Below are 25398 nucleotides of genomic sequence, written 5' to 3'. Positions count from 1 at the left end.
TAGCAACCTTCTTTATCTCTTTTGATCGTTTTTGGTTTGAAGTTCACATTGTCTGCAAATAGAATATCTACCACGGCTTTTTTATGGGTTCCTGTTGCATGGAGTATTGTTTTCCATTCTTTGACTTTAAGTCTGTGAGTTTTTTTGGGAGTTAAAAATGTGTATCTTGTATACAGTATATTGCTGGATCTTGTTTCTTGATCCATTCTGCCAATCTCTTTCTTTAGATTGGGGAGTTGAGGCCATTTACATTGATGGTCATAACTGATATGTATTGGCTTATCTTTGGCATGTTACTCTCATTGTTTGCTCCCTGATTTCCCCTCTGTTTAATTGCTTCCTCTGCCTGGTAGTTTCTTTCAATTATTACTCTGGACACTGTGGTCATTTTATCTCTATCTAGAGTATCTTTCAGTACTTTTTCTAGAGTTGATTTGGTTGACATAAATTTCTTCAGTTGTTTTTTATCATGAAAATACCTTATTTCTCCATTAATTTTGAAAGATAGTTTTGCAGGGCACATCAGTGTGGGTTGGAAATTGTTTTATTTCAGGGCTTGAAATACTTCACTCCAAGCTATTCTTGACTTCAGGGTTTGTGTTAATTTTAATGGGCTTTTCTTGATAGGTAGTATGTTTCTTTTCTCTAACAGCATTTAATACTCTGTTCTTGTGCTGAATTTCTGAAATCTGGATTATTATATGTCTTGGTATAGTTTTATTTTGGTCATAAAGTCTGAATTTGACATTTTTTCTTTTTCTTGATAACATTGGCTAAGGATTTAATAATTTTGATTCATTAATTCTTTTGTATAGTTTTCTTAGTCTCTATGGCATTAATTCCTGCTCTCATCTTTATAATTTCCTCCCTTCTATGAGCTTTGGTCTTGACTTGCTCTTCTCTTTCTAGAAGCTTGAGGTACAGTATTAGGTTGTTTATCTGTGCTTATTCTATTACTTCTGCAAATAGCTTTTATATTATTTATGTTGATCCCTGCTTTTTTTCATTGACATTTATCACTATTATGTTGTTTTTCTTTTCATTTCTTAGAGGTTTTGAATTGTTATTTCATGGTTCCTTGTTATTTTTAAGAGATCTTTCCTTTTGTGATCACTAAGCATGATCCTGTTTTCAAGGTCTGAAAGTCTATCTTCAATTTCATTCAAAAGGTTTCTCCAGCTTTCAAAGGAAGTTTTAATTTCCTAGCTATCTCTTTGAATGTTTCATGCATTCTATTTCTTTCCTATATTGTTCATTCAAGATTTCCATCATTTTCCTATGGTTCTGTATTTTTTTATCTATGTCTTCTCTAGCTATTCTGAGCAATTCCTTCAATAAGGTTATCATTTCTTTTTTTAACCTGAGATATTATTTCTGAACTGATCTCCTCTATAGCCTCATGGATTTCTTTACTTCACTTTTCATAAATTATGAGTGTGTGTCTTCCAATATCTTCTATGTTGATGCCTCTTGTACTTGTTCCAGATGGACTGGAGGTCTGAGATTGTATTTTGGTTTTTCATCTTGTCATTTTCACCTCTTGTTCCATATTTCATTGTTTTCAATCTCACTAATCTCATCTGACTATTGTGTGCATGTTAGTCAGGGTCCCACTGTATAGCTGGTATTCATCCAGTCTCTATGTCCCACAGTGTAGAGAAGGGGTCAGCTACTTGAATTCCTCTGCAAGGCCAGGTGGCTGAAATTTGGATTCTTCCTGGACTGACTAGCTTATGAGTACTGATGTGAGCCAACCTTTGCTTTGTACTGTTATTGCTGCTTCAGACCCACCTGCCCATAATGTGTGTGCCCCAGCTGGGGTACTACTGTGTTACTAGAGGCCTGGCAGAGCACCCTGGGGTCTTCCAGGTGGAGAGAGAGCTCATTACACTCTTGTCAGCAGGCCAAGCTTCTCTGGGTGGAAGAAGAGTTCACCAATGCTCTCCTGGGCCCACCAAGTTCCTCTGAGTACAGGGAGAGGCCACAGTTTATTCTTTCCTTCTAAAAATGTGTACCCTTTGACCATGTGTTACCCACATACACACATCAGCATTTGGCAATCGCCATTGTACTCTCTGCTTTTATGATTTTTACTTTTCACTTCTCTATTTTTATATATTTTTTAAGTAAAATAAAAATTGTATATACTTGTCATGTACAACATCATGTTTTGGATTATATGTACATTTTTGAATGGCTAGATTGAGCTAATAAACATGAACATTATCTCACATAATTTTTGTGAGGTAAGAACAGATTTTAAGTCTATTCTTGTAGCAACATTCCATATGACATAGTTATTAATAATATTCACTACATTGTACAACAGCTCTATTTAATTTATTCTACCCATTGAAAATGCTGCATCCTTGGACCAATATTTCTCAGCTGCTACCCTCTTGCCACTTCTCAGCCCCTGATAGTCCCCACTACACTCCCTAATTTTATGACTTTGACTTTTCTAGATCCTACATATAAATGAGATTAGGTAGCAATTGGCTTTTTGTACATGGTTCATTGCACTTAACATAGTGCTTTCCAGGTTCATCCATGTTAACTCAAATAATAGGATTTATTTCTTTTTTAAGGATAAATAATATAAAATGAAAACTTTATATTTTTTCTTTTATTCTTTAAAAAGAATCATATATAGTATATATATATATATATATATATATATATATATATATATTACTCCATAGATGGATGGATAGATGAATAGATAGATAAGATAGATAGAATATTTATTACATTTTTCTTTGTTAAGTGTCTTGCCAACAGGCACTTAGGACTTAGGTTGGTTTTACAATTTAGCCATTGTGAATAACGTCACAATGAACATAGAATGCAGATATCTCTGGACATACTGATCTTGTTTTCTTTGTATATACAGTGGTACCTTGGTTCACAAACTTAGTTATTTCCATGATTCTGGTCACAAACAAAGTTGGATGAGAATCAAATCAAATTCAATGGTTAGAGTCAATGCTGACTTTCTGGGGGAAATTTGATTTGACTCTTGTTTGATTTGGTTTGCAATCAGAATTGTGGAAAGAGTTAAATTCATGAACTTACGTATCACTTGTATACTCAACAGTAGGACTGCTGGATCATATGGTAGTTCTATTTTTAGCTGTTTGAAGAAACACCACACTGCTTTCCATAATGGCTCTACCAGTTTACATTCCCATCATCTGTATACTACAAGGATTGCCTTTTGTCCATATCTCACAAACATTTACTTTCTTGGTAATAGCTTTTCTCAGAAATAGGAGGTGATAGTGTATTGTGTTTTAATTTGTACTTCCCTGATGATTAATGATGTTGAATATTTTTGTCAAATATTTATTGGACATTTATAAATCTTCTTAAGATAAATGTCTATTTTACTATTGCTCTAATTAATAACTATGTTCATTATATCATATATTGGTCGTTACACTGATTTGTATTGTATCAACAGCTTTCATCTTCTAAAACTGATGTTTCCTTCTAAAAACTTGCTCTTACCTTAAATAATTATTTACCTTGATTCTTTAAAAAAGTGCTGTTACCTTACATAATCACTTGCCTTAATTCTAGGCTAAAAATTACTACTACTATTTTTCATTCAACCCCTAGTCAACACACACTTCTTAGAAATGAGTTTGGGCACTGAGGAAATAGTACTGAATAACAGCAAATCTCTTGCCCTATGGTTCATGTTCTGGTGAGGAAAAAAAACAGTACATATAATAAATGAGTGTTAATTACAGTACATCTGGCAGTGATGAATGCTAGAGAAAAAAATAGACTATGACCAGCCAAAGGTATTGCTCATTAAGGTAAATGACTTACCTCCTAGAGCATTCTAGTTTAGTATTTACACAACTTATCAAGATCTTTAGATATTACAATCTAATCTTTCATGCATGATCTCTTTCATGATGTAAGAGGGAAATGGGCCTCAAAAAAAATGAAAAGGAAAAATAATTCTTGTGCCTCCTCACTGAAAACTATAAGTGCTTCAAGAGGAAGAATGGGACAAAACAAGCAAACAAAAAAACATACACCTTTTTTTTTATTGCAGGCATTGCAAGGCTAGCAAACCTAGGCACATATGATGCACCATTTCTAGTCCCTACAGTACCAGCTATATTACATCTTTCTTTTCCTGCTAAACCCAAAACCAGCTTCACACATCTTCTCAGTGTAGTTCTCTTGGCAAGCATGCCAGTTATTAAAGTTAGCATAAAAATAAACCTTAAATGTAACTACAGCAATGAAAGGTATCCTACTGACTTAACAATAACACTAAGTAGTAACAGAATGGTACTCTTCCAAGTGCGCATTTTGTAAGCAGTGAGGATTAACTAAAAGAAATGGTATAAGTATATAGAGGGGGACAAATGTACATAAGAGTGGAGGGCAGATTTTATACTCTCACTCATATTTATATCTGAACATGTGTCACAGCTATGGCCACATACTGTCTGATTTGGAGGAATATTCTCCTTTGGTGTGCCTTTATCTTTCACACTGACACGTATCTCAGTCCACAAATGGCAGCTCTATTTTTCCAGATCTATTTGGCTGCTCTTTTGGGGCCAAACACCTAGGAGTTTGGCCCAAGTAAACACCTATAGCCCAATCATCAAAGAGTTAACAGAATCCAACCATTTCTCACTAACTAACTCTACCACCAGCTTCCAAATTAAGCTACCATTAAGCGTTGACTGGAAGGGTTTCAATAATCCCCAACTGCCTCAGCTCCTGCATGGGCTCCTTGGCAATCCATCCTTATCAGAAGACTCATAAAACCTAGGTAGGATCACATCCTTTCTTGGGCCAAAGACCTCTGGTAGCCTTCCATTTCACCCAGAGAAAAGTCCTACAAGTTCCATGATGTGTATGTCTCAGGTCTTTGGTCCTTTGCTCCCTTTGGTAATCTTCCCTCCAATCCCATAAGTCTCCTTATTTTCCTTCAACAGCCCTGGGATATTTCAACCTCAAGACCCTTGTGCTTGCTGCTAGGTACTTGCGTGCTTCTAGGTGTACTTCCACCTATAAGACTGTTTCTCCAAGAAGCTCACTTCCTCACTCATCACATCTTTGATAAGGCACTCCTAAAAAAGGACACAGATCAGTCTTCACCTCCACACCTTCAGTCTGACTCTTCTTACCTTGATAATAGGTTCCATGAGGATGGAACCTATTGCTACCTGTCATAATGGTCCTCATTCCTGCACTTCCCTCTTCTCATCTTCTTTCCTCCTCCTTATCACTGTGTTCCAATATAATACATTAGGGCTTTGAAAACAACACCCCTAAGTACTGCATTTTTTGCATACTGAGTGCTTACAACTACTAAACTGAGACCCTGCCCTCTTATCTTTCATCAGTCTTTCTCCTTATAAGCCCAGAAAAGGGTTTCCTCTGAAATTCTCTTATCTCACTAAAAGCAGTTCCTACAGCAAAATACAATTTCCATGAATCCTCTTCTTGAAATCCAATCAACCAAGAACACTGACTCATACCACAGGAATGGAGATTGAAAGTTGACGCCCACCTCTCCCAGACAAGACTTTGACTCACTGTATCACCAATTCTTCTAAGAGCTGATACATCGATTTTATACACAAGTCAACTTTCATTTACCAATTTCTTCTCTTCACTCTCTGACATCCTGCAACCATCTCCCCTCCACTTTAGGTCACTAGTCATTATTCTTTTCTGTAGTTTAAAAACATTATGTAAGCATTATTTGGCCTTTCTTCAAGTGTTATAATTTTTAATATCCTTGTGCATGTGCATGTTATAGTTGTGTGACTTTTCTCCTGTTAATCTATCATCAGTTTATTATACAGATTCAAATTATGGAACCCTCAGAAGGTAGAAGGAAAAATCCTTTTGTCTCTACAAATATAGGCTCAACTACTTAAAGGATGGTCTCTTTTGTTTATTTTTGTACCTGGAATGGCATTTGGCCTGAAGGAGGTATGCCAACTGCTTTGATGAAAACTCAATCACCATCTAGACTGGGTACCATACCACACACCAGGAGGAAGCCTCTATGTCTAGAAAATACAACAGTTTTGAGTAAGTTGAGCTAGGTCTACTGTAACAGTGGGTGATCAAAGTCTAAACACATAGTGATAGTAGTGGGTGATAGAAGTGAAAGTCCTTTATTCCTAGAGGAAAGCTGATGTTATCAAACACTGAATTTGCTCAGTGGCTTTTAGGTTTTGTAACTATTCTTGTTTCTTAAATTCTTGGTAGGAAGAAAGCAACAATTTTGATTTCCAATCTAAAACTATCTCAATTTCTATGCTCAATTTTTGGTAACAGAAAGCTTATTAAAATGCAACTACTATGTTACTACAGAATAAGCTGTTTATGTCCAAAGATTTGGCATGTCATAAAAGGTTTTCTCACTGGAAATGATAGCTACCCCTAAAGCAGAAATTGTTTAAAGCACTTTAAACCTCAGCATCTTAAATCTGCAAAATGAATGAAATGACTACAGTAAGGCTATCTCTAACATTTGTTCCAAATTAAATATTCATTGAGGCCAGTAGTGGGATTCAATGGAAAAGACTTGAAATTTGCAGTTTGGGATCTGGCCCTGCCAGTTAATAGCCATGCTGAATCTCAATTCTCTAATTTATAAAACATTTTTTACAGGTCATATCTTCCTTGCCTATATAACTTTTCAGAATCTGAATATGACTATTTGGAGGACCCACCCAAGATAGGACTGTACAGACAGGGAGCTTGTCTATATGCTTCAGCAGAGTGACCACAGTGTGTGACACATCTAAACACCACAGGTATTTATTGAAAGAAGGAAAGAACATATGAACAAATATACAAACATAGTTTAATATACATTGTTTAAATATACAAACAAAACGTAAGTTTCCCACCTTCTTACATGCTAGCATTAATTTATGGATTGAACACAATAATTTATGTTCTAAGGACTTTTAAAGCAATATATGCTGAAAGAATTTTTAAATTCTGAAGTAATACAAATGTTTAAAATGATAATCATACATCAACTTTACAATTTCCAGTTCCACATTAGGTGTGTCATTAATTTAATGCTAACATAGTTGGACTCCAAAGAAACTAGTATTCAATGAAATTTTACTATGTCTAGAGAGATAAGTAATTAAATAAAATTTGAGCCTTTACCTTTTGTATCAACTGGGCTGTCCTAACTTATTCATAAACTCTAGGCAGCAAAAATCAGAAACTGGGTCAACAAAACTCACACACAAGTGAACAATAACTTAGCACTTAGTACTCAGCAGTCCCTATGTGTGGTGCTTTGCAGAAATAAATTCATTTAATTTTCAAAAGTCTTTAAGTTAGCTACAGCTATATTTCCCTTCTTATGAATCAGGAAATAAAGACTCACAGAAATTAAGTAGCTTGCTCTAAGATCAGTTAGTAGGAGTCAGAGTAAAGATTTGTCTCATCTCAAAGTCCACACTCTTATGATAAGCAACACATTCACGCAAACCTAACACTGGATGTGTGCAGTTACTTTGGTGCTTTCATTTTGGCTCAAGGAAGAGCTATTTTAGCATGCTATTAACATTGTCTTTCTCATTTTTACCCATGTGAAAATCTGTGCCTGAGAAAAGGAGAAAGACCACCAATCAAATAAAAGAGGACACCCCTCCGCATGCACACACACATTCTGGACATTTTCTCAATTATGCAATGCAATGTCTATTGTGATTTCATTTTTCTCCTTTCGAGGGCAACATGTTTGCTTCAGTCATTGTAAACATCAGCTGGCCTGATTCACAAGCAGTGAATTAAGTAGAATTACTGAATGCTGTGAGATATGAAATACTTGCTGCTAAATTGTACACAGGCTGAAAGTAATAAGAATTTGTTTAGATATGCAATGTCTTTATATTTGATAACCAGTCCATTACAGAGGCAAAGAGACCAATCATCATTAGCACAAGCCTATCTTGGCTGCCAGGGATGAAGATTCAGCACAGAGCTACCTGCCCTGATTAAGGGTCACAAAGCTGATGAGGCATTAATGAGACCATGAATCAAAATTTACCAAACAAACAGTGCCGGCTAAGGCCCTGGCTTCTAGTTGTTTCTTTTTTTACCTTATTTTGGCATTCACTATGGAACAAGATGACTGTGTTTAGATGTCTCCATTAATGGCCTCTCTTTAAGCAATGATTTTAATAACTATACTATTCTCATTTCTAGAAAAAAACATAAGATGGTCAAGGAATTACATTATAAAGAATAATATCCAGATACTAACAAAAGCCAACCAACAAGTCATGTTCTACTAAATACATTCATGTCTCTATTTCTTTCTGTAGGAAAATTAGCTGTGTAGTAACAATAGCTACCACTTATTCAGCTCTCAATATGTACCAAACACCTTGCTGAGTGATCTGCATGCATTAGCTGACAGTTACATAGCCGGAGCCAAGATCATTTCTTTCTAGTATGCCCGACAGCACCAGATACTCTGGCATTAAGTTTATCACAAATTCATTTATATCTCTGAGATCTATGTGTTCAACTGAACTTGAAGTTTTACTAGAACCAGGACCATGTCTAGTTATGCTCCCTTATCCTAACCAAAGCTTCAAACCCATCACCTGACATGTAGTAGATATTCAATAAAAATCTGAGAAATCAATAAAAGAGATACAGAGAAACACTCCTGGGTTAAAATATCTGGAAAGTAATGTAACTTGTATTTGGACTAATGTCCAGGTCTAGCACCTGCACTTCTAACCTGCAGGACATGGTCTCCCCTTGGGCTGAATAGTTTCTTGTATCAAAACACATCAAATAAGGAATAAGCACAGGTAACTACCACTTATCACTACAGTCATAGAATATAGGCCAAAAGTAAAAAGATTTTCTCTATGACATTCAGGTAAATACTGATTACAGATGCTAGTGGACACAAAAGAATATTAGAAAAGTTTCAAAAATACTATGAAATTGTGCTCAGTCTTTCCTTGGGGTCCCTTTCCATTCTCTATGTTGTTTCAAGTATTATTATTATTACTATCATCATCATTATTATAACTGAACTTTTAAGACCCCAAAGGATGCCAACTAGTCAAACAAACAAAATTGTCAAACCTCCAAAAAACCTAGAAACATGTAATTTCGTATCTATTTTTAAAAAATAAGAGGAGAAGGAAAAAATAAATGTATATACTGTTCTGGTGACTGGTAGATGGACTATTATTAATAATATTTATCCTTATAATTATTTTTCTACTGCTGTGATTATTGACAGCCAGAAGCCCAAGTTGAGGGGTCAGTCAGACCGGGATTCTAATTCCAGCCAAGTCACCTAGTTTCTCTCAGTCAATCCCAGCTCAAATTATGTAAGCTCAAACTGCTCTTCTCACCCGTATAATGTTGGTACTATTATCACTTTCTCACATAAGTGCTTAGCATAGAAAACAGCATAGATTAAAAAAAAGTCACTGAAGTCTGTTTTCATCATCTTTCTCCTCATTTTAATTTAGTGAGTTGTGGAGTAGAATGAGCCTTGCTTTGAAACCTGGGAAGCAGACTTTCAATGCCTGTCATATTAATGCAAAATTGTGACAAGTGAACTTTACTTCAGGAGTAAAGTTCCCTAAGAGTTGCATCTCTCCCAATGAACTACTGGTCCTCCTGGTCTCAGCAAACTATGGAGCACTGACCTGAACCTGCCAAGGGAGTCACAGTTTGAGATCATTAGGTCTACAACTTGCTAAAGATCTTCAGTGCCTCTAACACAAATTTTAAACTCTAGCCTTCCCAGCATCATTTGGTTCAAACAACTTTGTGCTCCATATCCCTGTCAAAAGATACTCTTTTTCTCTAAAACAAAATCAACCCAGTAGATCTGTGAGGGATATGAGGAATATGGTAATATGCCTTCTCCTTTTCCATTCATAAATGAGTTTGTCTTAAATTTTCCATGGCCAATAAGATATTTGTTCATTCAAACTAACTACTGAGTTTTTGTTCTCAGTGCAGACAATAGAACTATGACAATGCTTGATTTCATAGAAATGACAGTCCAGTGGCAGAGATGGGCACAAATCATATGGAAACAATAAATTTAATAAATGCATAATTACAGTGGAAAATAAAAGAAAACCAAGCAATAATTCATATACTGGGAGAAAGAATGGTGAAGGCTAGGTAGGTACCCAGAATGATTCCTTGGTTTATAGCTTGTACAAACAGACGGATGGAAGTGCCATTTACTAATCTCATTCTTAAAAATGCCTGGAGACCATTGAGAGGAGATGATTAGAAAGCAAATACACACAAGTATAATATGGTTCAAAGAAAAGGTTTGCCTGGCCCTTGAGGCCTGTGTGAAAGTATGGGACTAGGAATAAGAATACTGAACAAAGACAAAGGTAACACACTGTCAAACAGGAAATACAAGAGGGAAGCCATATATGAATCCTATATACCAAGACTCAAGCATTTTTCTCCAGGACCAAAACCATCTCCCAAACAGCCAAGTAAATCTGTATATCAAACCAACTTGCAGTCATGTTGGAATTTCATCAGCTGCACAAAAGTGGTTGCATAATATCATTAACTCTCAGTATCTAAAAATGCTGAAAAATTTAAGAGATGTCTTTTTTAAAATCCTTGAATTTCCTGCCAAGTAAATTGCCCACCAGTTTTTCTGTTTCTCAAGAATTTCTACTGCAATCCTCAAAATAACAAAAGAGAATGATATTAGGTACCTGGAGGATTCAATCTTAAAATGTAAATATGATATTCTTTGAAGGTTAATCTGGTACTTCAATAATTCATGAAGTTTTTCATACCACCTCATAATACAATTATATTGCATTTAAAGTACTATATGTACACACTTCAATTCTCTCAAATATTGGAGCAAAAATGATGTGCCTTGAATGTGCCTCCATTAACCTGTGACTTTGGGGGTGCCCTTGGCCATAGCTTCATGTGCAGTGCTAAATTCATTATCCAAGCTGAGAACCATGAAATTAATCACAGATGGACTGGGAAGTTTTCTCTGTAGAGCAAGGGACCAGAGTTACAACCTCCAGAAGTAACTCTTAATTCTTTCCAATGCTAAAGTATGTATTAGTAATCTCATTATACTAAAAGCAACACTACATTACTTTTAAATTCATTCTCTTCCATAAGAGATGGAAACATGGAACATAGCAGGAACATATGTACTATGAGATAGGTATCTATTTAAAGATTAAGAAACAAACACTGAGATCTAATGTAACTTCCCAAAGTCCAACTCAAGATGCAGGAAGCATAATTTGAACCCAGACCATCTTGCTCCACATCAAACAAAAATCATTTTCTCTGCTAAACATTAGCAGCACACTTGTCCTCCTATTCACACTGACAGTTTATATTTGATGGCAATCAAGAACAAAAGCTACAGGTATGCTTTAAAAGTATGAGGGAAAAGGCTTTATCTTCAGTTAAATAAAACTATACTTTAACTGAAAAAATGTCAGTGTCCAAATTGTACAGTTTTGGTACATAAAGTCAAAATGTTACTAATTATGTCAATGGGTGATGAATCATAATATAAACACATCATTAAATAAAATTGTATTTAAATTATATTTATCACACAGTCTACAGTACAAAAAATGTAATTATCCAACCTCAAACACAACTTCCAATCATTTTATTCTTAAAGTCTATTCAGTGAAGGATATTCTTATATTCTTTTAAAAGATGAATACAAATAGAAAATGGGAGAGTAGAGTCTGTGATGATTTCTGTCTCTCTCAACATTTCTATGGAATCACTTCATCTTTTAAGCAACATGAGACATGATTTAATTCACCCAAGAAAGGTCACCTTGCTTGGGGGGCAGGTCCCTCTGCTTAAATTCAGTTTACTCAATCAAATGTACCATAGAATGGAAAATAGGGCACATTCTTGTCCTAGAATTCTTCCTATGTAAATAAAATCACCTTACTTTTGTAGCAAATGAGCCATGAGATGCAATGCCAGGAACTGACTTGGAAGAGTAAATACATAGTATGAAAAAATGTGTTGCATATTTTACAATTAGTCCCTAGCTGGTCTTACACACCATAGAGAGGCTGTGAAAGGACATAGGAAGTCAAATGGGGACAGAAAGGTGCAAAAAGACTTAATGCATCATCACTAAAAGAGATATTTGTTCTCTACAAATATATACATTTACTGAGGATTAATTTTATCCTGTGAGTGCATTTGAGGTATCCTCAGTACAATGTCGTCTTCCCCTAGCTAGCATAGGTCACTATTCCCCAATATAGCTCCCTATTATTTGCTTCTTGGCACTCTTCAAAAGCTCTAATTATGTTCCCTTTGTGTTTTATTTTGCTAATTGACTATGTCCCTTTTGTTTTTCATGTCCTTTCCGGTATCATCAGTGCCTAGACAGTGCCTGGTGAACTTTAAGGAAAAGCTATAACATATTTGCTGAATGAATGAACAAGGTTATGGCAAACAACATGCAACATGTTAAGTTTACTTTTTCAAATCAGACTACTTTCATTAAACACTTTTATTTACTGGACAACTTCTGAAAGTACTTACTCTAAGCTCTCAACAGTAAAGAGAAACTATCTTCAGGGAGGAAAAAATAACTTTCAGTCACTTGTTTCAAAGGTCTTTCAAAATAATACTATAGGATAATTTGGTTTGAAAGCCAAGTCCAACATTTTATTATTTAAAATTTTATTCAGAAAAGCTGAAGGCCTGTGATAAGGCTCAAAGTCACAGAAAGGTCTATCTTCATATGCCTTTCACACAAAAGGTCTCAACTTAATGCCAGATAATTACTGTTCATTTTCCCCTGGTTATTTCTACTTCCTGAAGCGTCCCAGGGAAGTTAGCCTCAGTGGACACCATCTGTGGTTGGAGAAAGGAGCACACAAAGAAAGGCCCATGTTCATTTCAAGCAGCAACTAAAGAAAAACAATCCTGCCTCTGGGGTCTGAAGTGTAAATTTACACTGCCTGCAACTTGGACCAAGAGAGAAAATTCTTGCTTGTTCTCTCCATCTTACATATATCATTTTTCATGGCACCTAGATTCTATTCCACACCTATGGAGTTATGGACAGGGGTTCTGGCTCCAGATTACATAGGCTCAACTCTCAACTCAATCCTTTCCAACTTGTAATTGTGGGTAAGTAACTCAGAGCCTCTGTTTCTACATTTCTTCATTTGTAAAGTGGTGCTTATTGTGTCTAAATAGTGTTGTTATCACTATATGTAAAGTAACAGAACTGTATCTAACACATGCTAACTTCTCCATAATGTTGTACTAAATCTTGTTACTATCACCAACCTCTTAACATTATATTTATAAGCAGAATTTATCAGTCATTTACAATAAATTTGATTCTAATCCCACTGGCCTTATCAATGCTTTAGAGTTAATAAACATTTACTATTTGTGATAAGACAGTCCGGTAGAAGATTAATGGTGAACAAAGAACTTCTCTTAGGCACCTTCACTTCAAAATGGAAGGGAATAGTACAGCCTCGTTGGAGGTTACTGAAGTTACTACCCTGGTATCTATTCCTGTTTTCATATTTCACTAGATGATGGCGACATTTTACCAGTCCCCACTGCAGGGATCATACAACAGCCCCCTCTCACAATGAGTTCTCACTTGAGCAGTGTTCATAGATTACCAGACAAATTGTTTATGAGCTTAGCTTCTTACAGATACCATGGTGTTTAATTTTATGTCTCAACTTGGTTGAGCTATGGGCTGCACAGGTAAGTGGTAAAACATTATTTCTGGGTGTGCTTGAGAAGCCATTTCTGGAAGAGTTTAATCAATGGACTGGGAAAAAAAGAGTGTTCCCCAATCAGATGAACATACCCAATCTTTTCAGGGCCCTACTAAAAGAAAAAGGCAGAATAAGGGAATTTGTTCCCTCTTTTGGGGTAGAAACATTAGTCTTTTCTTGCTCTCAGTCTGGAAATTATACAATAAGTGCTCCAGTTTTCAGACATTTATACTTGGACTAAAACTTATCCCATCATTTCTCTGATTCTCAAGCTTTCAGAGTCACATTGAAACTGTACCACCAGTTTCATGGGTCTCTAGTATGCAAACAGAAGATTGTGGGGATTCTTATCCCCACCATCATTTGAATCAATTTCTTATAATAATTCTCCTTGTATTGAGTCTCCTTCTCTGGAGAATCCTAATTAATACATCCCCTCATTAATAAAAAAGGTAGCTAAGAGCATGAGCTCTGAGTTCAAGTGAGCTCTAGGTTCAGTTCTAAGCTCTGCTACAATTACCCAAAGCATTCTATTTCATCCACAAAATTGTGGTTCACCCTCTATAAATATGACTAATAATAATACCATAAACTCAAAGAGCTATTTTAGGGATTACATGAGATTAATATAGGTTGCTTCATAAAACTCAGTTGCAGTGTCACACAGCAAATATTCAGTGAACATTATATATTCAGATATGTCTTGAGCAAATACACTCCAGAAGTCTTTTTGTATTAGAAAGTCACCACATAGCAATCCATAGATTGTCCCCTAATTGTGCAAATACTATATTTGAACTCAGTCTGAGCCTTACAAGGCTACAGAGAAAAAGTCATTCAACAACAAATCAGGAGTTGTAGCTTGGATAGTACATATTCAGCAAGCTAACCCTACCTACATTGTCAAGAGACCTCTCTCAATTATAGAATGTCTTTAGAAAGCCCTAGTACATCTCAAGAGGTTAGTCTTTACATGTGACAATTTGAGATGTTAACATGAAAATTATTAAAAAGATGGATAAAATACCTTAGAAGAAGCAGAAACAGAAGGCAAACACAGATTAGGGTCTTATCAATCTGTGTCTTCTTGTTTTTCCCACACTACGTTTGCTCTCTTAATAGCAGATACTCCTGAGCACAGGAAAAGCTATGTGAACAATGTACTAACTGTAGGGTCTAATTGCTTCTTGAACCAACAGCCCATTCTTGTCAAGTTAACACTTGAAAGCATACAGAACTATGTGAACAGAAAGCACAAGTTAAGCATATGGCATTAAAAATAATAATACCACTGAAGAAAAAGAATTGCATTTTCTCCTAAACAACACAGCACACCTACATAGCAAATTTGGGTTGGAGACAGCTATTAGAGAAAACGATGATTTAGGACCACAGTTTTATATTTGAAAACATATAGGCATGACACTGACCTCTGTATCAGAACAATATGTGTACAAAGAGGAGGCCAAACCCTATGGTCTGGGTCTTCTTATCACACTCATCAGGCTGAGAAGCATTCTCTGAATAAACTAGCACTTAACACCCATAGCCCTCCATTTAATAGAGGAGAAGGAAGATACCCAACTGGTAGAAAGTCTGCAAATGTTTAACTGGCTGGGAGGGGGCTTACTGCAGAGTTTGGAAATATCCATAGTGTAAATATTTCACCACTTCTGGTTTCAACCTACCAACATGGTAACACCAAATAGGGAATTAGAAAAGACAGTGATAATCATCTCTTGCTCCAGCAATGCTTACACTATGTGTTAAGAGAATGAAAATATCACAGACAAGTATCCATCTGAGGTATATATACTTTGTGTAAAGTAGTCTTATGTGTCTAATTGTGAAAGTCCAAGTGTTACTTCTTTTAAGCCCTAGAAATAAAAATATAATTTCTAATCCACTATCTGAATGAAATGTTAATTCTCTCATCCATCTGTGCAGTTCCTCCTGTAGTAACTGTGATTTTTTTAAACTTTCTTTTCTCTTTGCAATGGTACATCTGCTAGTGTTTTCCACTTGCCAGCTCCCAACATGTCCCCAATTACTTCTTTTTTATTTTATAGCCTCCATGCTGATGTTTCATCAGTTACAACCGCTGGGTTCCACTGAGCATTAACAGTCTGCAGAGCCTCCAGGAGGGTACATAATTCACTGAGTACACCAAACCTCTTTTTCTCCAAAGAATATTGTTTAATATAAATACAGTGTGAAGTTAATGTAGTACAAAAGAAAGGTTTTTCTCTTGCAGTCACCAAAAATCTGAAAGAAAAATACCATTCATAGAAAACTGGCTTATAGAAAAGAATAAATAAATGCTTATATTAAAGAATTAATTTTTACTGAATAAAAAGCAAAAATTAATACATTTGAGTACAGGAACAAGCTTATATTTTAACATATTCAATCAAAATATTTTTCTATAAGAAAAAGAAGCTAAAACTACTTCATGTAAGGTATGCAAATCCTTGAAAACTTAAGATACAACAGACTCTCAAAGTTCTTCTAGTCAAAAACAAGTAAAAGATCAAGAAAAAAGATTTTATGTGTTTTTAAAATTCATTTGTTCTCAAATATATAACCATGCTCTGTAAATTGCTCTTGAATGATTTAACCAATGATCTGCAAATTTCCAAGCAGGTAGAAGAAACCCAGAAGTAAATGCCCCACAACACTGAAAATCAAGTCACTTACTTCCAATATATGGCTTAAAATTGAATACGTTTTCCAAAGTTTTTAAAAGTCACTTTGGCAAATAAGGCTTTCTTCTAGATGTGGACAATGATACTAGGTTGAAACTGTTTAAAACTATGTATTTAATGCTCATGTGGACTAGAATCAGAGGTGAGGAGGAGACTAGGGAAAGAGCAGTCAGAACTCTCCAGGGTGGTGAATTGCGGAAGGGGCACTTGCTGTAATCTTCAATGGAAAGTGTTTAAATAGGAGCAGTACTGTATAGCATTTCTGGGAAAATAAGGAATATAAAATCCTTGACATATTCCCTCTTCTCCAGTCCCCACAACATTGTGAAATAGGTATTGCTAATCCCATTATACAGATGAAGTAACTAGATGAAGAATTACTATTCAAGATACGACGACTCAGAGTTGCACACAAATAAGCAGTAGGGGAAGATATGGGGCCATCTAGTTCAAGGCACTCACCTTGTCATACTGTAACTTGTAGTTTATAATAATGGTCTTAACAAACACCTTTTCACCACTTTGAAAAATTATCAAAAAGGTATCAGTTGTGTAGGATATCCTCCAAGGCTGAACCAAGATTCCCCTACTTCCAGTGCATGCTGATTATTCATGCCAATTATTTGTCTGCTGCAGTTCCACAGTAAGTGACATCACTGGAATTCAAATCCACTCATGTCTGACTCCAGAGGAACAAAAATTTTACCGCAAGCCAATGGAAAGGAAAACAAGGATAGAAATTATATTAAGTTTCAAATCTGTAGATGTGCCCAGGGGGTGGGGCTAGACATTATCTCCAGTTCCTTTGTGCCTGCCTTCCTGTTTTCTGCAACCCTATTTTCAAAGCTCCTTGCAGGCAGCACCTTTTCTCAGATAATCCTCCCTCAAAATAAGCCTGTGCCTTTTGGGTGAAGTCATGCCATGCTGATCCTGTAATCCAGTAGGTCTCAAACTATGGACCAGCAGCATCAGCATCACCAGCAAACTTGATATATCTTGAAAGCTCAGCTCTACCTCAGGCCCACTGAGAGGCCTCAGCCCTCTCAGTGATTTTGATGCTGTTTGTGAATGAAAATCAAAGTAGCTTGAGAAAGTTGGATGGAAGTCCCCTTGCATCTGGGAAAGAAATGATGTGGCATTTGTACCTTTATCCCTGGCTCCCTCTTTCTGTGTTTGTGTCTCTGTCACTATCTCTCTTTGTCTCTGCCCCCTCTTCTCTTCCTCCCCACTCCAGGGCCTCATGCTTGTATTTCAAAGAAGTCTCACTAATTCCCAAGTCCAAAGTAAGACAAGTTGCCCAATTATGTTAGCATACATGCCACATCTATAACACAGGACACTACACATTTATTCACATTGAATGTCAGTATCACTAACTAAACAGTAAGTTCCAGGAAGACCACTGTATCTCCAGGCATAACTTGTGTGGTTTGGCACACAACAAGCACTCAGTAAGTATGAATGGAATGAGTAAATCACTTGTTCATATTGTTCAGAGTCAAATGTGGCATTTATAGTGTACATGAGTCTCACAGCCACATGTTCACTCCTTTTTTTTTTTTTTTTTTTTTTTGTCTTTTTCCTTTTTATCGGTACCGGGGATCAAATTCACAACTGCCTGCTTGCAAGGCAGGCGCTTATGCCGCTGAGCTAAATCCCTAGCCCCCCACTCATTTATTTTTAATCAAATAATTATCATCTGGACATTCTTCTAACCATTAGGGCCCAGCAGTGAACCACAGAGAAAACAAAATTCAAAACCAAAAAGTTTATCTTTCTGTCTTCTGTGTCTTCTGGGTAGTTGGGGGAAATAAATGATAAAACACAATTAAGTAGTAAAATATTTGACACGTTGAGTGATAGTAAGTGCTGTTACAAAAAAGAAGTCAGGAAGGGGTGGGTAGTGAGGGAAGCCACAAGTTTCACAGGCAGTCAGGGTAAGTCTCAGAAAGTCTTTAAGAAAAGATCTCGAGGAGATGAAGAAGCAAACCCCATCCACTCAAGTATCTGCAGAGGGAGCATAACTGTGGGCAGGTCGGGTAGGACCATGTAGCTCACTGTCATAATTACAGTGTGTTCTCGGGAGGAAGTAAAAAGGTTATATGCAGAAGGCAGACCTTAGTAGATGATGCTGTAGCAGGATCACTTGGTTTATGTGTTTCAAACCAACGGCAAGCAAGCTGCAAGGGAAAAAGAGAGAAGAAACAGGAAGATCAGATGTGAGCCCACCATAATAATCCAATTGAGAGCTGGCAGCTGGGAAGGTGATGACTTGTTGGGTGCTGGATGTAACACTAGTCATTGCCATGGCCAGACATTTTTTATTCTGCTATTTATATAAAATACTTATATAGGTGAAGCATCTCAAACCCTAAATAGAAAAAAAACTAACAAACAAGTACAATGCCAGGAAGATATATTTTGCAAAACTCATGACAGGATTGGCTACCTGGAAACATGAACGGAGTATGGAGGTCCCTGACGGTTTTATATATCACAGAGAAAGATTTCTTAAGAATATCTCTTTATTTTTCTCATTTTACTCAACATATACAAGGTAATATAAATGTCTATGGTTATTGAATTTAAATGCATCTTTGTTAATGGGAAAAGACAAAAATCAGTTAAAAGTAGAACATAAAATCTGTATGACAATCTACTTTACTTTAAATTTTTCAAATATTTATTGAACACTTCCTATAGACAAGGTGTTAGACCAAAAATTAGAGATTCACAAAAGTCCTTATGATTAATTTGAGAAATCATAAGATAAAAATTAGTAGGTAAGCCTCTTTATTGCAAGGACATTATAAACAAAAAGGATAATGATGAGAAAAAAAATAGTACATTCCTAGTGAAAAATAAAGACTACCCATGACCTATTTATTAAATACAGGATCACAGAAAACAGTATGGGGCCAGAGAATGAATGGAAAACCCATTACTTCGAAGTGAAATAGTCACAGGTTCTAATCCTAATTCTGTGAAATACTTGCTATAAGACTAGGCCCATTGCTTAATATCCTTAATCCTCTATCCATTCTAAAGAAAGATATAAGTGAAATTTTTCTTAAATATGTCAAGAGTTACATAACTTAGCTTCATAAAAGATGCATAGTAGGGATTTGAGAAAGGTTAACATTATACCTTTATATTTTTAAAAACCTAACTTATTATTACACACAGAAACCACTAACTCCAGAGACAAAGTGCACATTTAATTTTTGTATCAGTCACAAATCCTTCATGATGCTGTTCCCTCCACATGAATTCACATAGCCTTGTCTCAGCTGCGTGTGCTTTTTGTGGGACAAAAAATGATTATCCCAAAATGGCAGTAGTTGCCACATGAGACTTCTGTAGTTTGTTGATCTCAAACCCTGCAGTGCTGCGATTTTAACCAATGTTTTAAGGTTGAAAAGAACAATAAACTCTGCAGGGTTTCAAAAGGGAAACACATTATCTTGTGGAAAAATTTTTAAAAAAGCATTTTTAAAAAATATTTTCAGTATTTACCCTGGAAAATTCAAGGTTGTTTATTACCTATTTTTCTTTCTCTCCAGTGTTTAACTTGAAAGACCTTCAGAAGGTTTGCTGGCAAACATAAGTGTAGGTCCTATACATGTTTCCTACCTGAAATATAGTCTTACTTGGGAACAATACCAAGCTTCCATGACTGTGACCTACATAAATTCTAAGGTATAAATGAAAGAAGGTCAAGTGAGTCAGTACTGAACTGCATAAATCATGCCACACGGTTGATCTGCAGTTTCCTCTAAGCCTCACATCCCTCAATAACTGTGAATAAACAATGTCCTTGAATCCAAAGACTATGCGGTTCTATAAAGTACTGATCTTGGAAAGTAGCTATTTCCTTTGTGTTTTCTAGAAATGTTTGTGTGTTCATCTATAACATGGAAGTTCTAATCTATAACACACACAGAAGCTAAAATTCAAACTATATGATCCTTGAATAAGAGGCTGCCAATATTGAAAACATTCTAATTGTTGACAATGGAAATTTTGAAAGTGACTGTGGCATCATCTAAACACATGCATGCTCTTTTCCAGACTAGTTTTTGTTCTGGTTCTCTGTAACCTGAGAAAATTGGATGATGTGATGGCTATTGAGTAGACTGCACAAGGATAAAGGACCATGAATGGATGAGAACCTTGGAGCATGTTTGAACTCAGGATTGAAGGAACAGATGAACTGGCTCCACTCTGGAGCTAGAACCCAACAGGAAGGCTGATCTCATGTTTTAATACCACAATAATTAATTTGGTTAATAAATTCTCTGAAGCCAGGCTTAGTGGCACATTCCTATAATCCCAGCACTCAGGACGCAGAGTCAGGAAGATCACTGAGTTCTAAGCCAGTGTGGGCTACAAAGTGAATTCAAGGCCAGTCTGAACTCCATAGTGAAACCCTGTCTCAAAAAAAAAGACAAAATCATCATCATCATCATCATCATCCCTGTTGCCTTGAACACTAGAACAGCAACAAAAAATCCAAAGGCTAGATCATGAAAGCCTGGGGAAACTATGTGGAATCATGAAGTGAAAACCTTAAAGTTAGGACATCTGTTAATACATGCCACTGCTCTTCTATTTCACCAAGATGTTGAAGTAAATAGGGTAAGAAGTATAAAAACTATTATACTTCTTGGAAAACCAGGTCAGTAAATACCTTGTGTCTGAGTATCCTTAGCCACATCAAATTCTTAATCATTCAATTTATGCATTTTATTCTTCAAAAAATTTATATCCTTTTTTTGCATGATTATAGGGTAACACATACTTATTGTAAGAGATTCAAATGAAACAGTACGATGGTATCACATAAAGAAGAAACTATGACTCTGGAAATACTAGAAAATATATATTTGTTTATTACTGCATTCTGAGATCTGTACTAGAAGTGTGATGGAGTTTATCAAAGTAAATCAGATAATACTCATATCCTCAAAAAGACCATAGTCTAGTAAAAGAGATGGTAACCATGAAAAAAACCCACTAAAACCTAGTGTAAGAAGTATCTCTTAATAAACAAGAGATTTGAGTCAATCTGAGTCAGCTTAATCCAGAAGGAGAGTAACTCTGAAATGATCTCCATGCCTTTTACTGTTTTCACTTTCCTTAGACTTTTTGCATATAAATTAACCTCTTCTTCTTGGTTTACCAGAACATTCATTCTAGTTCATAAATAAGATGCTGCAAGAATCTACCAAATAAAAGCCAACTAGATCTTTAAACTAAATTTGCTGTGACTTTGCCTTTTGATGTGTGTCTAAAAATAGATTCTTCATAAATAAATAAATAAATCAGCTCTGCCATTTCCAGGACTGTGAAATTTCCTGCGCTGTATTACTCACAAGTCCTGCTGTTCAGTGCTAACAAAACATATATAAATTCTATTTTATCATTCCCCCAGTGATTCAGCAATTCTGAATTCACAGCTCACCTCCAAATAAGACAAACATAAAAGAAATCATTTGCTCATTAGTTACTTTGTATTATCATTACTTACAGAAACTGGCAAGAGCAGGAAAATGAGAAGACTAGAAGACAAATAGCAAGTTCTCCCATGAAACAAAAAGAAAGAGAAGAGTGGGGAAGGGAAGATCAAAAAGGGGAGTGTAAAGGGGCATAAGAAAATAAGAGACATACAAATAGAGGAGCATGACACATACATGTAAGATTTAGTGAGTGAGAGCAAGACAGAAGGATATGAAGAATAGAAGTAAGCATCAAATATATATCCAAATTTATGATAGATCTTCTAGTCAGAAAATAAAGAGAAAAGTAAAGAGGAAAAGAACAAGGAGATCAAGGTCACAGAAATGTAGGGGGCCTAGAATAAGATACAACAATCCTAAATCTATATGAGGTAAAAATGAAACAACGATCCTAAACCTATATGAGGTAAAAAAATGAAAGAAAACATTTAAAAGTATGTTTATAAAATGCTGTACTTTCTAAATGCTGCACTGTCTAAAACAAACAGGATTAACAGTTCTGGTCAAAGTTCCAGTGAAAGACTTGTAGATTCAGGACATAAATCAGTATTTTCCAAATGACCAATCTCAAATTACCACCTCCACTGACCCAAAGAAGTGGGAAAGACTTAAATAATTATTGGTAAAAATAATACCTGCTCTAGGATGGGCCACTGATATTTGTCTTTGTTTCTCCAGCACCCACAGAGCACAAGACAGAGTGAGTACTCTGTACTCCAAAAGGAACTAGTCTACAGTCCTGCTCTTTGGTAATAAGTAAGTCTGTTGCATTGATAAGTGAAAATCAGCCTCCAGAGACAAAGTCAAATGGGCAGAACAGGGCTCTATTAGCATCCTATGGTATCAGTCTAAAATAGGTACTAAAGTATTCCAGAAAACACACACAACAAAGAATATAACATTTATCAGACAAGAAAGGAATTGTGTTTTATTATAAGAAATACCTTGATGGGGAAATTGAGGCAGGAGTGATAGGAATGCTTGGAAACAAAACAAAGGTCAATAAAAGGCCTTAATATATGGCAAGTCCAACAACTAAATGGCCTTCATTTTGCTCCGTTGGTATAGATCCCAGGACAATGCAATCTGTCATCTCCTCCACAAACAGCAGAGCTAAGATCTGTTATTTCACTTGATTGCTGCAGGGACATGGAATCATTTGTCTGTTGGGCCACCTATATGTCTTAATCAAGTGCTGCTTGGGGTCACCAGTTCTTGTTATTATTAAAAAGTCTGGATGTTTTCTTTCAGTCCCTCTGCCCTCCTGTCTTGTCTCCCTTACCCTATTCATGCATGGGCAATTCAATTACGAATATTTACTGAACACCTGCTATATTTCAAGTCCTGGAATGGCAGAGATGAGTACAATGCAATCTTGATCCCAGAGGAATACATGTTCTAGGCAAACAATTAAGTTAATATAAGGCAAACAGATGGGAGCTATGTGAAAGAAACACACAAATGCAAATATCGTACAGGGACACATAATGGGTCAAGGATAGTCTCATGGAGGGCATAATATTTAGGTGGGACCTAATAGCATCAGTAGGTACAAAAGTAGGATAGAGGAATACAAGACGAATGAATGAATGAAAGCATAAAAACTTACAAAAGACATGGTATCTGTAGGAACCTGGAGAGTCCACAGGCAACATGTAAAGTTGCAGATGAGATGAGAAACAAGGATCAGAGCCAAAATTTCAAGTTTGTGAAGCCATACCACAGGGATGGTATTTTACTCTGGAAGCACTACAGAGCTTCTGTGGGTACTGACCAAGAATTAGAATGAAATGTGGTAAATTTATGTTCAGTTAAAGAACTCTGGCAGCAATTTAAAACTTAATGGATGGGAATGGGAAATTGGAAGTAGAGATGGAAATTGCAGTGGTCCGGGATAAGAACAGTGATATTTCTCAGGTAGAATCAATGGGATTTGGTGACTACAGTGAAGAATGACAAGAGTTCCTTTCTCCTAATTAATTCTCAATCAACCTTTAAAATCTCAGTTAAAATGCCACTTCTAATGGAAATGGCCTCAAACCAAAAATAGATCAGGTCCTTCTGTAACATGCTCAAAAGGCACCCTAGACATTTTCTCCACAGCATTTGCCTCAGTTTATAATGTCTGCTACTATATGATGAGCCTCATGAGAGTACAACCATGATTACTTGGTTGTCTGTGTATTCCTAGCATCGGATACAGCCCCAGGCTCCCAGTAGGAATTCAGAAAGTGAAGTGCTTAAGGAAAAAGAATTGTATACTTTAATGTTAGGTGAATATAATGCACTAAGTAAGACAGGATATAATAAAGGAGGAAGAAGTAAAAAAAAAACAGGGAAAATAAATGATGAACTGAATATATCTGCAAATGTTCGGGTAGAAAATCCAAAGAGCTTGAAATTTACGAGAAGCCATATGGAAATTGCAGAATTAGGAATCATTCAAACAACTGAAGAGATGAGTCACTGTTTTATTCAGATTGAGTTTATATGGTGCATATAAAGAAGATCAAAGATGGAACCCTGGAGAGAGCCAGACACAGAAACCAAGCCAGATAAGCCAGCAAAAACACTGGGTGTTAAAGTTTGGATCTCAAATATCTCTCAAAAGTTCATGTGTTGAAGGTGTGGTGCCAAATGCAACAGAGCTCAGCGCTAGAGCATTTGGGAAGTACGTAAGATTATCAGAGCTCTGACTGCATAAATGAACCAATTTCTGCACAGATTCACAGTTTAATGGGTCTTAGGAAAGGGGCTTTGTCATAACATTTCTGTCTGTCACTGTCTCTCTCTCTCTCTGTCTCTCTCTCTCTGTCTCTCTCTCTCTCTCTCTCTCTCTCTCTCTCTCTCTCTCTCTCTCTCTCCTCTCTCTCTCTCTTTCTCCTTTCTTCCCCCTTTCCTGGCCACTATGAAGTGAGCAGCTCTGTTCTACTTCTACTATGCTTCTACTATGATTGAGTATTCCACATTGGAGGTTTTGGCTGGCAATAGGACATGACTGTCTGGGAGTTGAGATGATACAAGAGTGTGTAGGATGAAGGTAAAAGAGTATGATTTATTCCTTCTAAGCCACAAAGGAAATGACTCAGGGCTAAAGATTAAATAAGCAGAGAGCTAGAAACAGCAAGAAGATATAGAATTTCAGAGTTGTCATGAGTGGTATTCTCCTTAAGACAGAGTCTGAGACAAACAGCCTAGGTTCAAAGTTTATCTAGGAGATTGATACAAGATGCAAGGATGAAAGTGAATGAGGGAAAGACAATAGAAGAGTGTATTCTGAAAAGTTTTATCACAGAGCGAAAGGTGCTAGATTCGGCAGGACCTTCTGAGAAGAACAGAGCATGTATCCAGAACTGTCTACCTGATGATGGA

At 36.2% G+C, this 25398-nt stretch overlaps 1 protein-coding gene across 13 annotated transcripts in view; it reads right to left on the bottom strand.

Annotated features, from left to right (window-relative positions):
• Fhit (fragile histidine triad diadenosine triphosphatase) overlaps window positions 1-25398 on the bottom strand; it is a 1402288-nt gene that overhangs the window by 1254976 nt on the left and 121914 nt on the right. For 7 of the 13 annotated variants that reach the window (XM_013144142.3, XM_013144139.3, XM_063257178.1 and 4 more), the window contains one exon: window positions 18625-18687. The exons of the other annotated variants lie outside the window; for them this stretch is intronic. The gene's annotated coding sequence lies outside the window, so the exon portion shown is untranslated. The remainder of the gene's footprint in view (window positions 1-18624; window positions 18688-25398) is intronic. 13 annotated transcript variants of the gene reach the window in all.

Source organism: Cavia porcellus, unplaced genomic scaffold (genome assembly GCF_034190915.1).
Source record: "Cavia porcellus strain 051 isolate PalLab524CR breed Dunkin Hartley unplaced genomic scaffold, mCavPor4.1 scaffold_10, whole genome shotgun sequence".
In the NCBI taxonomy this organism is placed as follows: Eukaryota; Metazoa; Chordata; class Mammalia; order Rodentia; family Caviidae; genus Cavia; species Cavia porcellus.
The sequence above is the reverse complement of the archived record's forward strand: the minus strand, read 5'-3'. Positions and strand labels throughout refer to the sequence as shown.